Below are 19455 nucleotides of genomic sequence, written 5' to 3'. Positions count from 1 at the left end.
TTCCTATTCAAACGAAGATTTTTATATCAATAGGGAAATTTCAAACCCCAGTTTTGGGTGACCTTGGGGAAGACTTAATTAGCAGACCAAACTTGGGACTTTCCGCGACACTTCTGAAGAATCATCTGATAACTCTGATAATCCAGACCCTGGTGAGTGCCCCAGCTCAGCTACCACTACACCAAACCCCATTATTTTAGGCAGGGGCCTACCGGGGGCCACCCAGAAGGGGAAGAGGGCAGTGCAGGTTCAACACACCAGGCGACATGGATACTGATAATACTCTGGTACACGTGTCCTTCAGCAATCACTCTGATACTTCACAGACCTTTCCCATATTTAATCTGTCCACACATTGCTTGTCTTCTACAGAGAATGCACTTTTAGAGTAAAGGCCCCTCATTTGTACCCACCACAAGCCCTATTATTTTAGACCTCCAACCCAAACTATATATGTTTTTCAGGAAGATTAGGTTGCACATATTCTTTGCAGAGAGGTTACCCGTAAGCCCCAATTAATGCCAAACCCCAATTTTCGTCCTTCCACTAACTTCTCACCACCCAACAATTCCATTCTGCCCGAGGTACCTACTTTTGAGAAACTTGTACTATGGGACACTGTACGCCGAGAACACTAAAGGACATTCACACCATACAACATTTCTTTATCTGAAAAGCAGGCTCTCACAAACCCCAAACAAAACAAGTCCTTGATCATTAAACCTGCAGACAAGGGTGGTAGGATAGTAATCCAGGATATGGACAAGTACAAAGTTGAGATTATCAGGCAGATTTCCAATACTGAGCACTATTTAAGAATTAGCAGTGATCCAACATAGAGAACTGCAGGCCAGAATTGCAGAAATTAAAGGCAAAGGTAGAGATGAAACTTCATCAACCAAAATGAATACTTATTCCTTGACACTAAGACTCCACGCATTCTGGTTTTGTATACCTTGCTCAAGGTACACAAGGACCAAAAATCACCCCCGGAAGACCCATTATAACAGGATGTGGCTCCATTTTAGAACCCATGGGGCGTGACATGGGTTTTTTTTCCCCAACACTTTGTACCAACCACAATGTCCATGACAGCATGGAACTAATCAATCAGTTTGAATATCTTGCCTTTGAACTTTTATATACAAAGGGTAATGAATCTTTGTACACCAATATCCCTCAAGATGATTTTATTGAGGTCATCAAGCAAACCCTAGACGAAAGAACATGTCCCCACCAGGTACCTACTGCCTTTATTATTGACTTGTTGCACCTGAAACTTACGAGAAACATTTTCCAGTTTAATGGGGATTTTTACAAACATATTAAAGGGACATCCATGGACACGGTCAATGCTCCTATTTTTGCCATTCTGTTTATGGACAATCCTGAGACAGAGACCATTTTGTCCAACACCAACCCTTTTTCCATGACCGTATATTAGTATGGAAAAGCTATATTGTTGATATATTTTTGCATCTGGAGGGGTAGCACGGACCCCCTGAAAGAATTCCTTGATTGGCTGAACACCCACTGAAAGGGACTAAAATACATCTTGGAAGATAACAATAAAGAGATGTAATTCCTTTACCGCATTATTAGAACATATGAGGGAGCACTGTACACATCATAGTACAGGAAGGCCACAGAGAGAAAAATACTCCTAGCTTATTCCAGGCATCATCCCAGAACCCTTATTCCAAATTTCTACGCAAAAGAAGAAACTGTTTCTTCAAGCAAGATTTCTTCAGAGATGCAGAGAGCTTACCACACAAGCTACTAGCTACAGGGTAGTCACGCAAACTATTTAGAAGATCTATGAAGAGGGTGTGGTACTTTCCAAGGGAGGTAAAATTACCACACAAAGTACCCAGGTTTTATTTTAAGAAATATGACAGGACAAAGTCTTGTTCCCTTTGCATCAGGCTTTTTGTGTATGACACTTGGTGAATAAGACTATCAGGGCTTTTTTTGGGGGGCATGGCCTGTAACATGGAAAAGTAAGATGTGCCATCTCTAAGCTCCTGGCCGGAGCTGTAATCCTGCTTTAATCCTGCCAGTGTACGAGCCTGAAACCAATGTACACTCCTAAAACCCACCCTGAAGGGAAACAGGTCGACTAAATTCCCCTGTGGAGTGCGCAGTTACAGAATCCAGAGATGTCGCAAAGTCCGTGCCAGAGCATTGGGTCAATGAGGAAAATGGCGGACGTGCGGCCCTGGTAATCAACACTGTCGGACGGACTCCGAAGAACGGGGTATCATTCCAGATCCCAGTGTGCCTGGAGCACAAGTATTCTGCCCGAATCACCCCCCTCCTTCCCATGAACCGAGATAAAGGGTGATGGAGGCCTGGATGTTGCAACTGAATGAGGCGTCACATTGTCATCTTCCTGCGTGGAGCTCTCTGTGTGAGCGGTCCCTCCCATCGAAACGGAAAACCTCTGGGGGCCAAGGACTCACCAGTGTGCCTCATCGGGCGAGAGTGCCGCCTTGCATGCCTCTGCCCCTCCAGCTGGTCGCGCCTCTGCCAGGCCCAGACTGTGGTTGTGAGGAGACCCGACAAGGCCTGACTGGGCCCGGAGCTCCGGGGCAGGGTTCCCAGTGTGTGGCCCTGCTCCGCACCACGTTGGAGGACTGTCCTGCCTTCCGAATGCACCCTCCGGCGACGGTGTGAGTGGATGCCCCCCTGTGTGGACTGCCTGAGTGGGGCGGGAGCAACTGCGACACATCGCCGCGTTGTGTGCGGACCACGGGCTTCTTGGGACTGCAGCCTCCCAGTGTCACGCTTGGTGTTGATCGTCCCTGATCCACCCTCGCTCCCACCCACCCTGGACTCCCCCCCGACAACACCACTGATGAGCAGAGACCAGACGTTGATTGAATGTCCACGAAGCCTCCCCGCTGAGTAGACCCTACGACTGCCGCGGAGGACAGGCGCCCTCTGTGTGGACTGTCTGATCGGCGTGGGCACGGCTGTTGTGCGTCCCCGTGGTGAGTGTGCAGTCCCCGGGCCTCCTGGATCTGCGGCTTGCTGGACCCATGCTGGGTGCTACCTAGTGTTGTCCCCCACTCACTTTGAGGAGGGAGTTGAAGCCGGACTGTTCTTCAGGGATTACCGGACCCATCCGAAAACAGAAGAGTGTTCGCGGTTGGGCTTGACACCAGGATTCCCCCCTCTGCTCAAAATGACTAAAGACAAGGATCCGAAACACCCCAGGCAGGGGAAAATGGACAAATACACTAAAGTAATTACTCCACAGGATAATGCGTTGCCCCTACCGGATGCCGTTACCATACTCTTAGCCATACAGTCATCCAGAGAAGCACTGGAAAACAGGATTGGAGAGGTATGTCTGAGGTTATATTGTTAATGCATGACCTCTGGAATGTCTCCGAACGAGTCACGGAGACAGAGAATCGAGTCTCAGAAGTAGAGGACTCTTTCAAAGATTTGCCATAAGAAGTATTGGAACTCCGTGGCTCAAACAGCAACCTGCAATGGTGTATCGATGACAAAAACAGGGCGCGTAGAAATAACCATAGCTTCATGGGTTTTCCGGAGGGGGTCGAGTGGCCTGACCTGCCTGCATTCCTGACCGCATGGCTGGGAACCATCAGTCCAGCTGAACACTTCTCTACCTGCTTTGTGCTCAAATGGGCACACAGAGCCCTGAATGCAAGGCCTCTGCCCGGTACCCCACCAAAGACTATCATAGTAAAAATCCTCAACTTTTTAGATCGAGACATGATTCTGCGCGAGTCACGCAGGCTGGGGTAAATCAGACATGAGAACTCCAAGATCTTGATTTTCCCAGATTATAGCAGGGATGAACAGCGGCAGAGGAGGATCTTCGACTCTCTCAAAGCCAAACTAAGGACAATGCAACTACATTATATGTTACTTTTCATAGCAAAACTGAAGGTTCGTTATAAGGGCAAGGCACACTTCTTTCAGACTACAGATGATGTGTGGATAGAGGACCGGCCTATCCTTCGCGCCCCTGGGAAACAGACTAGAGACAGCAGCCAGCCCCGGGATTCCGGGACCGGATTAACAGACGGGCAGCGCAGGATCAGAAGAAGCAAAGCTGGCTCAAGGAGAACGGGCTAGGCGATGCCCTATGTACTCAGAAGGTCTAGCAATAAATCAGAAGAACTTGTAAATAAGTTGGCCCGTATCGAGACGAGGGGCGACGTGGAGATGGATAGGTCCAGTCGGCGAGACACACTGGTGGACTCTGGGACCTCGGGGACTCTTTCGGGGACGAGAGTACTCACCCCTTGGTCGCAGAGGTAACATCCGCGGAGGGTGGCCACCCTCTTCCTATGGGAGACAATTAACTGTTCAGACTTCATTCTCCTGAATGCTAAAACCTGGCATCTTTTAACCGGCTGGGTACTGGTAAGCTCTAAAGTTAAGCACCGTAACATGCTGCCCGCCCCTTTTGGCAGCACTACTAAGAACAGACCTGAAGAGAGACCCGCTATGGACTCGTTTCTCGCACTTCTCTATACAAGTTGTGTCGTGGGATATTGTAGGGTGTTGCTATCGTAATCTTATGGAGGTGGGCGACAGACCTGTCTGTCTTTACCTACACTAGGTTGTTTTATCACTATGGGTTTGAGTGTAGAGGACACGGTAAGGGGGGTGGGGTTGGAGGGGAGGGGAGAAGGGATTGTTATTGCACAAGTTTATGTTGATTGCATTAGACCGATTAACACTACATGCTCAATTTGGGGGACCCGTATATAGACAGGGGTGTACTTAGACAAGAGTGACCCTTTAACACTGCGCTATCCATGTCATCCCACATAGAAGATCAGACCCTCTTAGTGCTAACTTGGAATGTTAACAGCCTAAGAGACAGGATTAAACGTGGGCTGGTTGCACAATACATAAAACATCTGCACCCAGATGTGGTACTACTCCAGGAAATACACCTACTGGGAACACAATTCCACTTCCTTGGGAGGGCAGTGTACACAGTTTTGGTACATGCCGGCTTCACATCCGACTCAAGAGGTGTTCATATCCTGATCAAGAAATCATCCCCCTTTGAAACAACCGGTAAATGGGTAGATCCAGATGGTAGGTTTGTGGGGGTAACGGGAACATGGGGCAGACGTAATATCACCATTGTCTGCACATACCCCCTTGACTGCAATCCCCTGTGCTCCTTAAGGTAGCTGATATTCTCCTGGAGACCCCCATGTCCTTCCATGTAAAAGGGGGAGACTTTAACAATGTCATCAACACTAAGATGGACCGGTGAGGAAGATTAGACAAAACCGCTGACACCACACCCCTGGGCCGTTTTGCAGACACTCTTTGGCTTACCGAAGTATGGAGGTCTCAGCACCCGAGCAGCTGACTATATTCCTACTTCTCCGGGGCGCACGGGGTATACTCCAGGCTGGACTATATTTTTGTCCCCAAGGGAGAGCTGGGGGTAGTTGGCCGAACGGACTACCTCACTAGGGGCCTGTAAGACCACTCACCGCTACTGGTGTCAGTACGACTCGAGATTTCCGTCCCACCTAGAAACTCGATGCTTGAAATCTACACAAAGATGTAATTCTAAAAGGTCTCCGGACTGACACCAAAATGTTCTTTTAGGACAATCTAAGCACTGTGGATTCTGGGACCACACTTTGGGAGGTATACAAAACCATATTGCGGGACAGGGCTCCGAACCAGATATCATGGGAAAAGAAGAAGAGCAGTAACAGCTAGAGCAGATGGAATGCCAATTACTTACCCTAGAGAGGAATGCTTTAGATAAGCCAGACCCATTGACAGCCTGACAACTAGAAGCCTTAAGGACAGAATACCGTGAATTGGCCCAGGAAGAAGCAAAGAACCAGAGACTAACAACACAGTATCGTTTATACGAGGTGGGGGACAAGGCCAGCATAAAAGAAACTGATGCCAGATGAATTGATTCTATTGTGGACAGTCGGGGGGAGACTCATATCACGGACACACAGATAGCATTAGCATTTGCCCAACATTATGCAGACTTCTATGGTAGGAAGACGTTTAGTAATACTCCTAGAATAGATGAGGACGACATGAAGACACTAAAGGAAGATCTGATGTTGGTAGAAGTGGGGGATGCAGTGAACATGTTAAGACCTGGCAGAACTCCGGCCCAAACGGACTCTCCCCTGAAGGAGGGCAAGCCTAGACGCAAGTGTGATTCCTACCTCCCAAGTTCCCTGTTGAACAAGGAGGTCAAAATACTTGCAATATCCTGGCCATGCGCCTCATGAACTTTATCACAACCCTCATTCACTGTGACCAATCTGGTTTCATGCCAGGTCGGGCGACTAGATGGAACCTCCGACGAGCGCATAACAGGGTGATTGCCGTTAGGAACTGCATCGCTCCGCATGCCTGTCTGGCATTAGATGCAGAGAAGGATTTTGATGCTGTACACTTACCTTTCCTGGATGCCGGAAGTGGGTTGTCCTCTTATATACAGAACCGAGAGCAGCGGTACGAGTCAACAGCAGGCTCTCCCTGCATTTCTGAACTTCCGTGGAACCAGGCAGGGATGTCATCATTCCCCACTGTTGTTCGCATTGGTGAAAGAACCCCTAGCATGTATAATCAGACAGCACCCGGGGGTACATGGCTTCCAGACTACAATTGACGACCAAAGGGAGGAAAAAATCTCATTATAAGCAGATGATATCCTTTTATTTACCACAAACCTAGCTATAACGATTCCCACAGTATTCCACATCCTGGAGGAATAGGGCCGGTTTTCAGGGTGTAAGGTCAATTACCATAAATCCATACTATACAGCCCAGTGCAAGACATGGACTGGCCACCGCTACTTGGAGACTTGCATATTGCTCCAGAGGGATTCCAATAACTTGGGATTTTCTTACCCCCAATCCTACAAATTGTCCGCACATAACATACATCGCGTACTATCAAACTTTAAACAAGATGCGGACAGATGGCGAAACCTACCACTTACCATTATTATCCATGTTTAAAAATTATTTCTCTACCCCAATTCCTCTATGCATTACAAAACACACCACCCCTTCCCCACATCGATATTTAGGGAAATCAAATCTGAACTCCTTGCACTCCTATGGTTGTAAGGACACCCAAGAATTGCCCTAAAGTCACTACAACGTAATCCATACAATGGGGGACTGGCACTTCCGGACATTGGGACATACTACTGGGCAACCCACCTTATACCGATAAATGACTGGATGCATGCACCAGAGGACCATCCCACTCACAGACTGGAACGAGAGACATTACCATTAAACACATTCCTACATTACTTGTATGGAGAGAAAAGGACCCACAGGCTGCTCCCTGCAACAGGAGTCACCTTAGCGGTATTGGATAGAATCACCATGGTACTGGGTAAGGCACAAAAAAACCAGGCCCACCCCTCCGTGGAAGTGTACCTGGTTCAAAGAACAGAATAGGCTTCAGAGATTCGAAGCATGGGACCTACTCGGAATTTCCACAGTGGAAGATATCACAGCCAAAGGTCAACTCAAACCCTTCTCTGCCCTACAGACAGAATTTCAGCTCCACGCTTCCCAACTGCAACATGCATGGTGAACTGAGGGCATAAAGGACACTGAATTCACAGAACATGCACCACTTGAAGGTAGACTACTTCAGGAGGAGCTAACAACCAAGGCAGTCTCCGTCACCTATAAAACAATCAATAACAATATGCCTGATACCCTGGGCAAAGTAAGGGGGACATGGGAGGCAGACCTGGGGGATATGGAAGATGTAGACTGGGGAGCTGCCCTGATGCACCCTAGAGAGGTTGCGATCACTGACTAACTCTGTCTCATCCAATTAAAAATCCTCCTTCAGGTCTACTAAGACAGAGAAAAACTGCACAAAATGGGATGTGCTGAGTCGCTCCAGTGCCTGCGCTGGCGGGTTGCTCCAGGCAATTTTCTTCACATGGCTTGGGCCTGTCCACATATAGGGGCATACTTGCAGGCGATAATCGAAGAACTGAATGCAATCCTTGGATAAATTCAGGGTCTAGTGGAATCTCCCTTCCACTAGACCCTGAATTTATCCTGTTGGGTATCCCATGCGACATTGACGTCCCTCGGCTACTCTTTAGTGCATTGGGCTTGGGGGTGACCAAGTGGGACATCGCACGATACTGGGGCACACAGGAAATTCCCACACTACAAGAGTGGAAGCAGGTATGGATCTTGGTATGGCTGCAGAAAGGGTTGGCATATAAAAGTAGACGGTCCCCTAAAAATGGGGCAGCTGGATGAGATACTATGGTTTAACCCAAAACGTTGGGGACTCTCAAAATGCTACAGCTAGGACACTGGACTAAAAAGAATCAGTTGAATCCTGGAAACCCAGGAGGGGGAGCAAGTTGGGGATTGCAGTTTAATTTCTATATATACTGGGGTTATTGAAGTAACCCTGCAGCAATGATTAAAAGTGCCTGTGCCAATCGATGATTGAAGTTCAGTTGTGCAAAGACTTCTATTTAGCAGCGATAATTAAAGTGCAGTTGTGCAGAATCTAACGACTGGAGGACATTTTCAAAACTGTTGTGAAAAATAAATTGTTTTCTCCTTTGCAGAACGGTCCCATATAATACAGATAATGTTGCATGTGTTAAGATATGACCAGTTGTTGTGAACAATTAAAAACATTTTTTTAAAACCATTTAAGAATCTCAAATTTGTTTTCCCAATTACTATAAACAATTTAAAACCTTTTAGAACTTCAGATTCAGGGTCACACACAAGACTAAAGGAACAATTTACGTTTTCGCATTATTGTCTTTAGCGACATGTTCCTGCAATAACAATCATTAACAGTCTAGGCAGTCAATTGATGTTGGGAATCGCACTTGGTTAGTAGCTTCTTTTATACAATAAAAATGAACTTTACAAATTGTGTGGTCCGGGGTGGCATGTTCCTAGTGAGACTGGTTATAATAGCTTGTCAACATGTTCTTACCCCTAATTCATTAAAGATGGGTTTCAACAGAATCTTACGCTCTTCTAACAGCTGAGGGCACATAGTTACGATATGTATTAAAGATTCATTATAGAAACCACATACCCTACAGTTTTTGTGGACCAGTTTTTTTCCCATGTAGGGATTCCGTCCTTTGAGGGATATCTCCCAAACCGTAACAACATAAATTTGTTCCTTAAAAATGGTTTTAAATGGGTCATGAGATAGGATTGAGGTTCTAATTTGATAAATGAGTTAATAACTGACCAGGAGTGACTCTTTTTTGCGAGCTCATCCTTATCTAAAATATTAGATAGAAGAGTGACTGAATGATTTATTATCTGCCTGTAAACCGCTTTACTCCTGATTTTTTCTTCAAAGAGCGGACATTTAAAATTGTTTAAATTCTCTCTTAGATAGGCTCTCCAAATCCTAGCATGCTCACACCTCATTATCTCCTACCCACATTGGTTTGCAAGGGTACCCTGATCTGAACGAAACAAGGAGTATAACCATTTTAAAAAGGCAGATTGCCGTATCAGAGATTGCCTTTTCAGACCAAATTCCAATCTCACATATACCTAGGGACCCCAAAGACAGATTTAAATACTTTTATTTGTAGGTCATCAAGGATTTTCGCATCTTTCCCACGAAAAATCATTGAACCGTAAGCCAAAGAAGGGATCAGCTTTGCTTTCATAACTGTTAGTAGATATTCATGGTTTGGACAAGACAACTATCCCTCAAGTTTCTAAAAGCAAAGGACAAGCCTGTCGCTTTTGCTTTGAGGTTAGTGAAATGCTGTCCAAAAGACAGATGATCGTCGAATGTTATTCCTAGATACTTATAATATTTCACAGTTTCAATATGTAACCCATTAATCTTCCATTCTTTCTTATCTGTTTTTGTACCACCTATCGTCATTATTTTAGTCTCCTTGGTATTTATTTGTAAACCTTAATAAAATGGTATTGTCAGCATATTGTAGATATTTGATATCTTGGCCTAAGAAGGTAGATGAATGGGCGTTAACTTTTTAAAAGTGTAATGGTAGGTCGGCCATAAAAAGATTAAAAAGGCGTGAGCCAGAACGCAACCTTGTTTTAGACCACTCTTCGTTTCAAATCAGCAAGTTGTGCTTCTGCCGTCTCTGACTTTGATCTGGACCCAGGGGTTAGTATACAACAATTTAATCATGTCGAGCAATTGGTTTGGGATACCCCATTCTGAAAATTGTCGCCCAAAGTAGTAGTAGTGCAACCAGATGTTATGATTATATAAATGTCATTTATCCAGTATTGGGGTATCTTTCATAGATTCACATGCCTGAAACATTCCCCGTCGCCGAGGCGGGAGTCCCACGGTAAATAAAGAAGCTGTACCAAAGGTATATAACAGTAGTAGGCCCAAAAGAAGAGGCCTAGATCTTAGTAGCCTATCTACATCATTATGCTAAAAGAACCAAGAATTTGGTCACAACCAATCATCTATCAGCACCCTCTAGAACCCTCTCTGCAGAGCCAGTTCTCCTCAGATTTTCGTTAGCACAAGTGGGAAATAAGTATCCCAAAACAGAGAACTGACTCTCCGGGGAGGAGGGTGGGTGCATGTGAATCTATGAAAGATACCAATACTGGATAACCGTAGTTACAGGTAAGTAACTTGTTTTCTTATTCAGTATTGGGGTATCTTTCATAGATTCACATGCCTGAATCAGAGTAGCAAGCAGTATACCGAGTATACAGTCGGTTGCGGATGGTGGGAGACTTGTGCTGATAAACTCCCAATTGCATCCATTATTTGTTAACAGAGGCTTGAAAATGCAAACCTTCAAAGTTAAAACATGAGTTATAAGAACTAAAGAGACATGCATAGTAATGTCCATACATGGATATGTAAGCCTTATAGACATATTATATATACGAAAGTACATATAAATATAAAGAACGTGTTATAATCGCATAACCTTATGTAAATCATGCTGTTTGGGGTGGATAGGTATGTGGAAATACGCATCTTCTCTATCCAGAGAAGCCATAAAATATCCTTCGTTTAAACAACTCAAATCTTGTGAAGACGAGGGGGAGGGGGACCCCTGGGTGGAGTAGTAGGTGGCTGTTGGATGAATTTGATTCTGTCTTCCAGCTCATCAAAGTTTTTGATTTTTTACGCATGTTTGAGATTGATAAAGTCTCTGCGCTTTTCTGTTGTTACTTCCATTGTAACCTCTAGTTCATCGCAAGAGTCATTTTCAGAAACATTTGATGCTTGCAGAACATCTTTTGCGGATTTTTTGCTGTTATCTCTTCTTTTTTTCTGCAATTTGTTTTCTGTTTTTATTGTCAAAATGTGGGACCATCAGCGCATTAATATTCCTCCTATTTTCATATACTTTTTCCAATTCTGCTAGTAGCAGTATTTCTTCCTGTGACCATAATTTTGATGGTTTGCTGCTTGCTAGAGCTGCTAGTGTAGCCTCATTTTGCGCTCCTGGATGTGCATGCCGAGCATCACCAATTTTTTGTTCCAAATCTGAGGTCACAGAAGCTGCACAGGAATGGCAGCTCTCCTTTTTGAGGTCTTCGTTTACATTTGGCATAATGGCATGAAATATTGTGGTATTCAGCTTCTTTGTCACATTTTGAGCAGTACGTTTTAAGATAGAAGCCTTTCTGCTTGTTGGAGTCATGTTTTCTCAGTTATTTAAAAGTTCCCATTATGTCTCCACACTAGTCACATTTATATTTTTCGTTTGGGTACTTCCAAATAGTGAATTTTTTTGTGTAGTCACTTTTCTTTGTTATTACATCTTTGCTGACCCCATATACATTGGGAACATTTTCAAAGTTTGCTGTACCAGTGTCATTCTTGGCTGAGTTGGCCACAAGCTTGATAGATTTGCTGAGGTCTACTGTTGTGCCTTCTGCTACGGAGGGTGAACTAAGGCCTATATCGTGATCTGAATCGTTGTTGCTTGTTGCATTGTTTGAAGTGGGTGCTGGTTTGTCAAATTCAGTGAGGAGGTTAATGATTTCTGGGAAAGACAGCACCTCCTTACGCCATCTTAACGGGGTTTTTATTCTCCAGGAACTACCCCATCTGGAATTGGGTTAGTTTGCTTCGACATTTCTCACTATCACGCTCGCTGCCATGATAGAACCTTGTTTGGCCTGTCTCTATATGCTTCTCTACGCAGAGTCTAGCACTACAGAGGCAGTTACCAGCGGGACCACTGGGAGGTAAAGGCCACTACAACCGAGAATAGTTACTATATAATAATTACTCCCACCGTTTACCCGCGCTTCATTGAATTTCTTTACTTTGACAAACAGAGCACTGGGCAGAAATCACATCGCGTCAACACCAGTCTCGGGCCTTCGCGATGCAAGTCAGCTGCTAGGCGCCGGCCGAGGCAGAACGCCAGCCCCGCGCCCCCGAGGAGGGGGCACGGGGAGAGGCAACCACCGCAGCGGGGGCGATCCACAGGAAGGGCACGGCTCGTGTCCAGAGTTGCCGCCGCCCCAGAGGGAGGCACCGCCGCGCGCGCCCAGCCCCGCGCCCCAGCCCGATCGACCCAGCCTTTAGAGCAATCCTTATCCCGAAGTTAAGGATCTGACTTGCCGACTTCCCTTACCTACATTGTTCCAACATGCCAGAGGCTGTTCACCTTGGAGACCTGTTGCAGATATGGGTACGGCCCGGCGCAAGATTTATACCATCTCCCCCGGATTTTCAAGAACCAGCGAGAGCTCACCGGACGCCGCCGGAACCGCAACGCTTTCCAAGGCTCGGGCCCCTCTCTCGAAGAAAAGAGAACTCTCCCAGGGGCTCCCGCCGGCTTCTCTGGGATCGTTTGCGTTACCGCACTGGACTCCGCGCCCGTTTCCGCCACTCCGGGTTTTGGGATCTGAACCAGACTCCCTTTCGATCGGCCGAGGGCAACGGAGGTCATCGCCCGTCCCTTCCGAAAGGCGTTTGCCCATCTCTTAGGATCAACTGACCCATGTTCAAGTGCTTTGCACGTCAGGACCGCTACTGACCTCCACCAGAGCTTCCTCTGGCTTCGCCCTGCCCAGGCATAGTTCACCATCTTTCGGGTCCTATCATGCACGCTCATGCTCCACCTCCCCGACGGAGTGGGCGAGACGGGCCGGTGATGCGCCCACCGCTGGAAGTGTGGCGGGATCCCATCTCAGCCGGCGCGCCGGCCCTCACCTTCATTGCGCCACAGGGTTTCGCTCGGCCCTCTGACTCGTGCACTTCTTAGACTCCTTGTCCGTGTTTCAAGACGGGTCGGGTGGGTAACCGACATCGCCGCAGACCCCTGGTGCCCGGCATGGGCCTCCACGCCCGGTGCGCGATGCGGTCTGGGCGCACTGAGAACAGTCCGTCCCAGTCGCGCGAGGAGCCCCGTCCAACCCTTCAACTGCCCCGGCGCACCCCGAGGGGTGGCCGGAGACAGGTGCCCGGGGGAGGGCACGGAGGTGGTAGAATCTTCCTCGGCCCCTGCGAAGCTGCTGCCAGTGGGCTGTAACACCCTCCGCCGGAGCAGAGGACCACCTGCCACCCCAAAGCCTTCCCCAGCTGACCCGGAGCACCGCCGCGGAGGAAATGCGCCCTGCTGGGGCCGGGTAGGGCCCGGGCGCCGGTCCCAGGGGAGGGGATCCGGAACTCCCGTGCCACCGACCTTCCTGCCGTGTTGAATCCTCTGGGCGGACTGCAGGGACCCCACCCGTTTACGTCTCGACGGTTTCACGCCCTCTTGAACTCTCTCTTCAAAGTTCTTTTCAACTTTCCCTTACTGTACTTGTTGGCTATCGTTCTCGCGCCCATATGTAGCCTTAGATGGAGTTTACCACCCCCTTTGGACTGCATTCCCAAGCAACCCGACTCCGAGAAGACCCGATTCCGGCGTGCCGGGGGCCGCTACCGGCCTAACACCGTCCGTGAGGTGAGCCTCGATCAGAAGGACTTGGGCCCCCTGAGCAACGCCGGGGAGTCGGTCTTCTGTACACCACATTTCCCGCGCCCGCCCCGGGCGGGGATTCGGCGCTGGGCTCTTCCCTCTTTACTCGCAGTTACTGGGGGATTCATGGTTAGTTTCTTTTCCTCCGCTTAGTAATATGCTTAAATTCAGCGGGTCGCCACATCTGATCTGAGGTCGTAGTCGGAAGAATGACGCAGGAGTTGCCGGGGATCGCATCTGGAAGAGCGGAGGTGGGCGCCCAAGGTACATACGCGCGGGCAGCCGGTCGAACACCATAGACAGCCACGCACGGCACGCAGTCAGGTGCCCCAGGACAGGTCCCGGGGCGGATCGGTCGCCGGGCCCCTTTCTCGGGGGCCAGGCACGCCGGAGGCGTACCTCCGCGGCAGGACCCGGCGAGGGACCCTGCCACGGGCGATCGGGGAGTCTGACCTTGTGGGGGGGACGAAGGGGAAGCGGAGCTAACCCTCCGACGGCCCCAGCCGCGTCCCGGGGAAGCCCTGAGGCGTTTGACGATCGAGCGACCCTCAGACAGGCGTAGCCCGGGAGGAACCTGGGGCCACAAGTTGCGTTCAAATTGTCGATGATCAATGTGTCCTGCAATTCACAATAATTCTTGTCTTCATCGACGCGCGAGCCGAGTGATCCACCGGCAAGAGTCATAGGCAAATTTTCGAAAACGTTCGCCCACCTGCTTGTGCAGGAGGGGCGGGAGGAAAGCGACGCAGTCGGTCCGCCGCCCGCGCTGCGAGACGGCCCGGGCGCCCCGTCCAAGGCTTCCCCTCTGGGAGTCGGACTGCACCATTGGGAGAAAAAAACATTGCCAGGTGCTCGGCCCGGGATTTCCCCCCACCCACCCATGGGCGAGGAAGGGGGCTCCCAGTGTGACGGGAGCAGACAGCCCCGCAGCTGCCGGTCCCTCCCGGGGACACCAGGAGGGACCACACGAGTCTTAAAACCCCTCGGCCCGGCCGCACGGAACTTGGTCAAACCGGGTACCTGGCAACGAGGGAGGGTCGCTCCACCTGAACGTCAGCCGTCTGTCGCCGGGCGGCCCGAGCCATGCCGGCGGGCTGGCAATTAGCCCACCACCATCCTCGCCTGGGTCAGAGGCGCCGGAAGGGAAGAGCCAGGTGGCTCCCCATCCCACACGCCTCCCACCGAGAGGAGCCAAGGTCCCCTCACAGGCCACTGGCCCCTTCTCTTCCAGGCTGCCCTGCCAGTCCCCGGTAGCCCGGAACCCGGTCGGGCTGGGCCGGGACTCGGGCATGGGATGGCCCAGCTGGGGCCAGGGCCTTTCAAGGGAGGGGTGGTACCAGCCCGGGGATGCACTGCCATTCGGTTTCCCCCCACCCGAGGGGATGTTGTACCGGGTGAACCTGGGTTCAGTCTCAGAGAGGGACAGGGGTCGCCCCCCATCCCCAGTCCCTCACATGTCGGTCAGGCCCTCCCCGGGAGGGAAGAGGGCCTCGAAGTCCCGGGCCTCACCCAAGCACCCCTTGTGGCCGCGGACTGCTCTGCCGGCCGGGGCGCGCCAGGGCAGAACCGGGCCCTGTGCCTACGGTGTGTGCTTTCAGGAGACGGCCGAGGGCTTCAGGCTGGCACCGTCAGTCACTTGGGCCGCTCAGCCGTTAAGGGCCCGAGCACCTGACCCGGGGGCCCTGGACCCAGCCGGGACTCCCAGGCCCGGAGGCGCAGGGGACGCCTCCACGGGTCCACGCGGCAGGCCCAGGGACGGACCCAGGGCTGGGACGGCATCCTGGCCCGTCCAGCTGCGGGCTGAGGACCGCTAGGCCGAGAGGGGTCCCAGAGTACCTTGTCACTAGTAATCCTGAGAAAGGCTACCCCTCTTTCTGGGAACCTGTGCGCACCGCGAGGCTCAGGGGACCCTATGCGCAAACGTGCCCGACCTCCTGGAGCCCTGGCTGGGATACGGGAGGCAAATGGCACCTCATCGGGACTTCCAGGTCGCCCCATAGGAAAGCATTGGGTGCGACCAGATGGCCGAGGGGAGAGGTGCGACCAGATGGCCGGGATCGAAAGTACTCCGAGCTGGCCACCCCCGAGCCTTCGCCTTAGGGATGCTGCCTGCCCACGCAGGGCAGGGCTCGGGGTTCCCGGCTGGCCCTCAGGCACGGTGAGGACCACTGGAGCTCTCGGGCCCGGATGCCCGAGGGAGGACTGCCCGGGACCCATGGAACCCGTCCCGGGCACTCGGCCACGCCGTTGGCCTGGAGAAGGGAGCACCGGACGCCCGGGGGAGGACTGCCCGGGACCCATGGAGCCCGTCCCAGGCACTCAGCCATGCCGTTGGCCTGGAGGAGAGAGCCCCGCACGCCCGGGGAAGGACTGCCCGGGAACCATGGAGCCCGTCCCGGGCACTCGGCCATGCCGTTGGCCTGCAGGAGGGAGCCCCAGACACCTAGGGATGTATTGCCCAGGCATAGCCCATCTGGTCCTCTGTGGAGAACCACCAGCCGGGGAGGAGTGTCCGGGCATTCCCTGCCCCTAGTAATCCGGAGGAAGGCTAAACCTCTTTCTTGGAACCCACGCGCACAGTGACGGAGGGGACCAGGGGCGCGGAGGCGCCCGACCTCCTGGAGCCCTTGCTGGGATCGGGGAGGCGAATGGCACCTCATCGGGACTTCCAGGGTAGCCCGGCCATCTGGTCGCTCCATTGGAAAGCATTGAGTGCGACTAGATGGCCGAGGGGAAAGGTGCAACCAGATGGCCGGCATCGAAAGGACTCCCAGCCGCCCACCCTGAGCCTTCGCGGTAGGGCTCCTGACTGCCCACGTAGGTCAGGGCTCGGGGACCACGGCTGGGCCTCAGGCACGGGGAGGACCACCGGAGCTCTCTGGCCCGGACGCCCGGGGGAGGACTGCCCGGGACCCATTTAGCCCATCCGGGGCACTTTGCCATGCTGTTGGGCTGGAGGAGGGAGTCCCTGACGCCCAGGGGAGGACTGCCCGGGAACCATGGAGCCCGTCCCGGGCACTTTGCCATGCCGTGGCCCTGCTATTCAGGACCCCAGGCTATCTGCTCTCTCTGTAAAATGGACTCCATGTACTGTAGGTACATACCAAATTGGATATTGGGTCATCTTTGTGAGCCCCTGTATAGTGTACCATAGGTACCGAGGGCAAGGGTGCACCCAAGGCCTACCAGGGGCTGCAGCATATATTATGCCACCCCTGGCTGGCCACCTAAATTGACACAACTGGCTGATCACTCAGCTGGGGCAAGGTCATGTAATCACCCCTTGCTTAGGTATAGTATCCCTATCCCTATACCTACCTTATATATAGACACATAGTAACCTATAAGTCACTCCTATGGCAGGCCTTGACAATCCTGGAGGCAGATGTATAGGCATTTATATGTATAGGCATTTATATAGCGCACTACTTACCCGTAGGGTCCCACGGCGCTTCAACCGCTGCGAAACCCTTCCTGGCTTCCCTGAGAGATGGTCCCTTAATGGGTATCTCCAGGGTGAGACCAGGCATCCCCGGCGGTCTGGTGGGGCCGTTAGTGAAGATGAGGCAAGCTAATGCCCAGAGTTGCCGAGTGTGATCGCTGATCAGAGTGGGCACCGAGGCGAGAGAATTATCGAGTCCGCTGACCCTGGTCCAGAAACCTGCCGCGCCGGGAATCGAACCCTGGTCCCAGGCCGTCCTCTGCTCTCGGGTCTGCCGCCTCTAACCAGTGAGCCACACTACTTCACTCCAGTGAGCCACACTACTTCACTATGCGTGCTTGGTTATGTGTGAGATGGTGCTCTAGCATGAGCTCAGCCTGTCTGCAGCTTTCGGGACCATGTCCTTATAGCTGTTCTATGATATTGCCATACCATATACTCTTAAGTGCATTATAATCCTCGCGGTTAATGCTAACTTTGGTTTGGCTTTATCCAAACATGTCGTGTGAGGTGTCATACGCTTTGGAATACTACCCACCACCCCCCCCCCCACCCCCGCCAATTATGGCGACGGGGGTAGCATTCCACCCTTCTAGAGGGAGAAGACATGTTGAAACTACTGTACCCGGTTAAAATTAACCAGAGCCCCAGCATCACAAAATGGATGCTGCTGCCACAGACACAAGTCTGACCTCCTGCTGCTGGGAGTCCTTCCAGTCAGGGAGGCTTGGACAATAGGTTTCCTGCCTGGGGAGGTGCGAGCACCACCCCAGACAGGACTTTGTGTATTGGGACAGGGAGGGCTGAATAGAATGAGACACTGCCTGGAGCACACACGGTGCTCCAGGCATACCCCAGTTCAAACCGGTTGCTGGGGCACTCCAGCACCAGCTCTGGCGCGAAACTGGACAAAGGAAAGGGGGTGTAACCACCCCCCTTCCTGGTCCCACCCATAGGAGGGACCTAGGAACGAATCCAGCCCCTTTTAACTGTATAAAGGTAGGAGCTGTGTCCTTGGACTTTAGATTTGATCCTGAACTGAAACTTGATACGAAACTCTGGACCTTCGACGACGTGCTGAAGACTGAAGAATCTCCCTTGCGGCCAAGGAGTGACCACCCTGGGCAACCAGGCACCATCCAGCAAATCAACGGCTTGCTTTGTCGACGTTCCCGCCGGAACCCGAGCACAGAGCCTGACAAGACCCAGACTTCCAGACCTCTCTGACCCTCTCTTCACGTCTGCAGCATAGCTGAGATCCGTTGAGGCGACGAGACACGTGGGACCGGACACCTTGAAAAGCCTGCAACTTGCTAACTGTGCAGCCCCTGAGGCATCCTCGAAGCTGTGCACTTGGGACTGGGAAACCCCGACTCCGAGCTCCACCTTGCTGAAGATCAGCCCTCCACACTCCACGAGTTCTGCGTGGGGCCCTTCTGCTTGTGTTCTGCTCGACGCGTTGTCCGGTTGCTGGCCCGTTGGCTATTAGCCTCTGTGACGACAATCCTTTTGAACCAACTCGCTGGTCTGGTTGCTCCAGACTGGCCCTTGCCTCCCTGCAAAGGTGAGGCACCTCAGACCTTGCTGGTCTGCACCAGAAGCCTTCTTTGAATCCTGCGTGGGTTGCCTTTGCCAAGGCTTAATGACTCCAATCCGGCAGTCGACCCCTCCATCTGCGAGAACCTTCGTGGGACAGCTCGCCTCCAGCACCTGGTCGTCCTCGACGCCTCCTGGTCCGCGTGGCTGAAGAGACAAGCTTCAAGACAGCACCTGATTGCTCCTCTATGTCGTCTGGTTCCTTCCTGGTTCCACCCGGTCACTGGCTAGTGACCCAGACTCTGTTCCCTCTGCTTTCAGGTCCTCTTCATCCTCGATCCACCCTTGGATCCACCCGGACATCTTCCTCCTGGTCGCCTGCAGCATCTTTCTTCACAGGCTCCATAGACTTCAACGGCGAAACCCGACACATCTTCACACCTATGCACCCGCCGTCCGTGAGTGAGGTAACGCGAGTACTTCGGTGCTCCCAAGGGTATTGATGATCCAAGT

The 19455-nt window shown here is 51.3% G+C and overlaps 1 protein-coding gene and 1 pseudogene across 10 annotated transcripts in view; one reads left to right on the top strand and one right to left on the bottom strand.

Annotated features, from left to right (window-relative positions):
* ERC1 (ELKS/RAB6-interacting/CAST family member 1) overlaps window positions 1–19455 on the top strand; it is a 2156751-nt gene that overhangs the window by 889469 nt on the left and 1247827 nt on the right. The gene's annotated exons all lie outside the window — the stretch shown is intronic.
* LOC144779805 (5.8S ribosomal RNA) lies at window positions 14507–14646 on the bottom strand (annotated as a pseudogene).

Source organism: Lissotriton helveticus, chromosome 1_1 (genome assembly GCF_964261635.1).
Source record: "Lissotriton helveticus chromosome 1_1, aLisHel1.1, whole genome shotgun sequence".
In the NCBI taxonomy this organism is placed as follows: domain Eukaryota; kingdom Metazoa; phylum Chordata; class Amphibia; order Caudata; family Salamandridae; genus Lissotriton; species Lissotriton helveticus.
The sequence above is the reverse complement of the archived record's forward strand: the minus strand, read 5'-3'. Positions and strand labels throughout refer to the sequence as shown.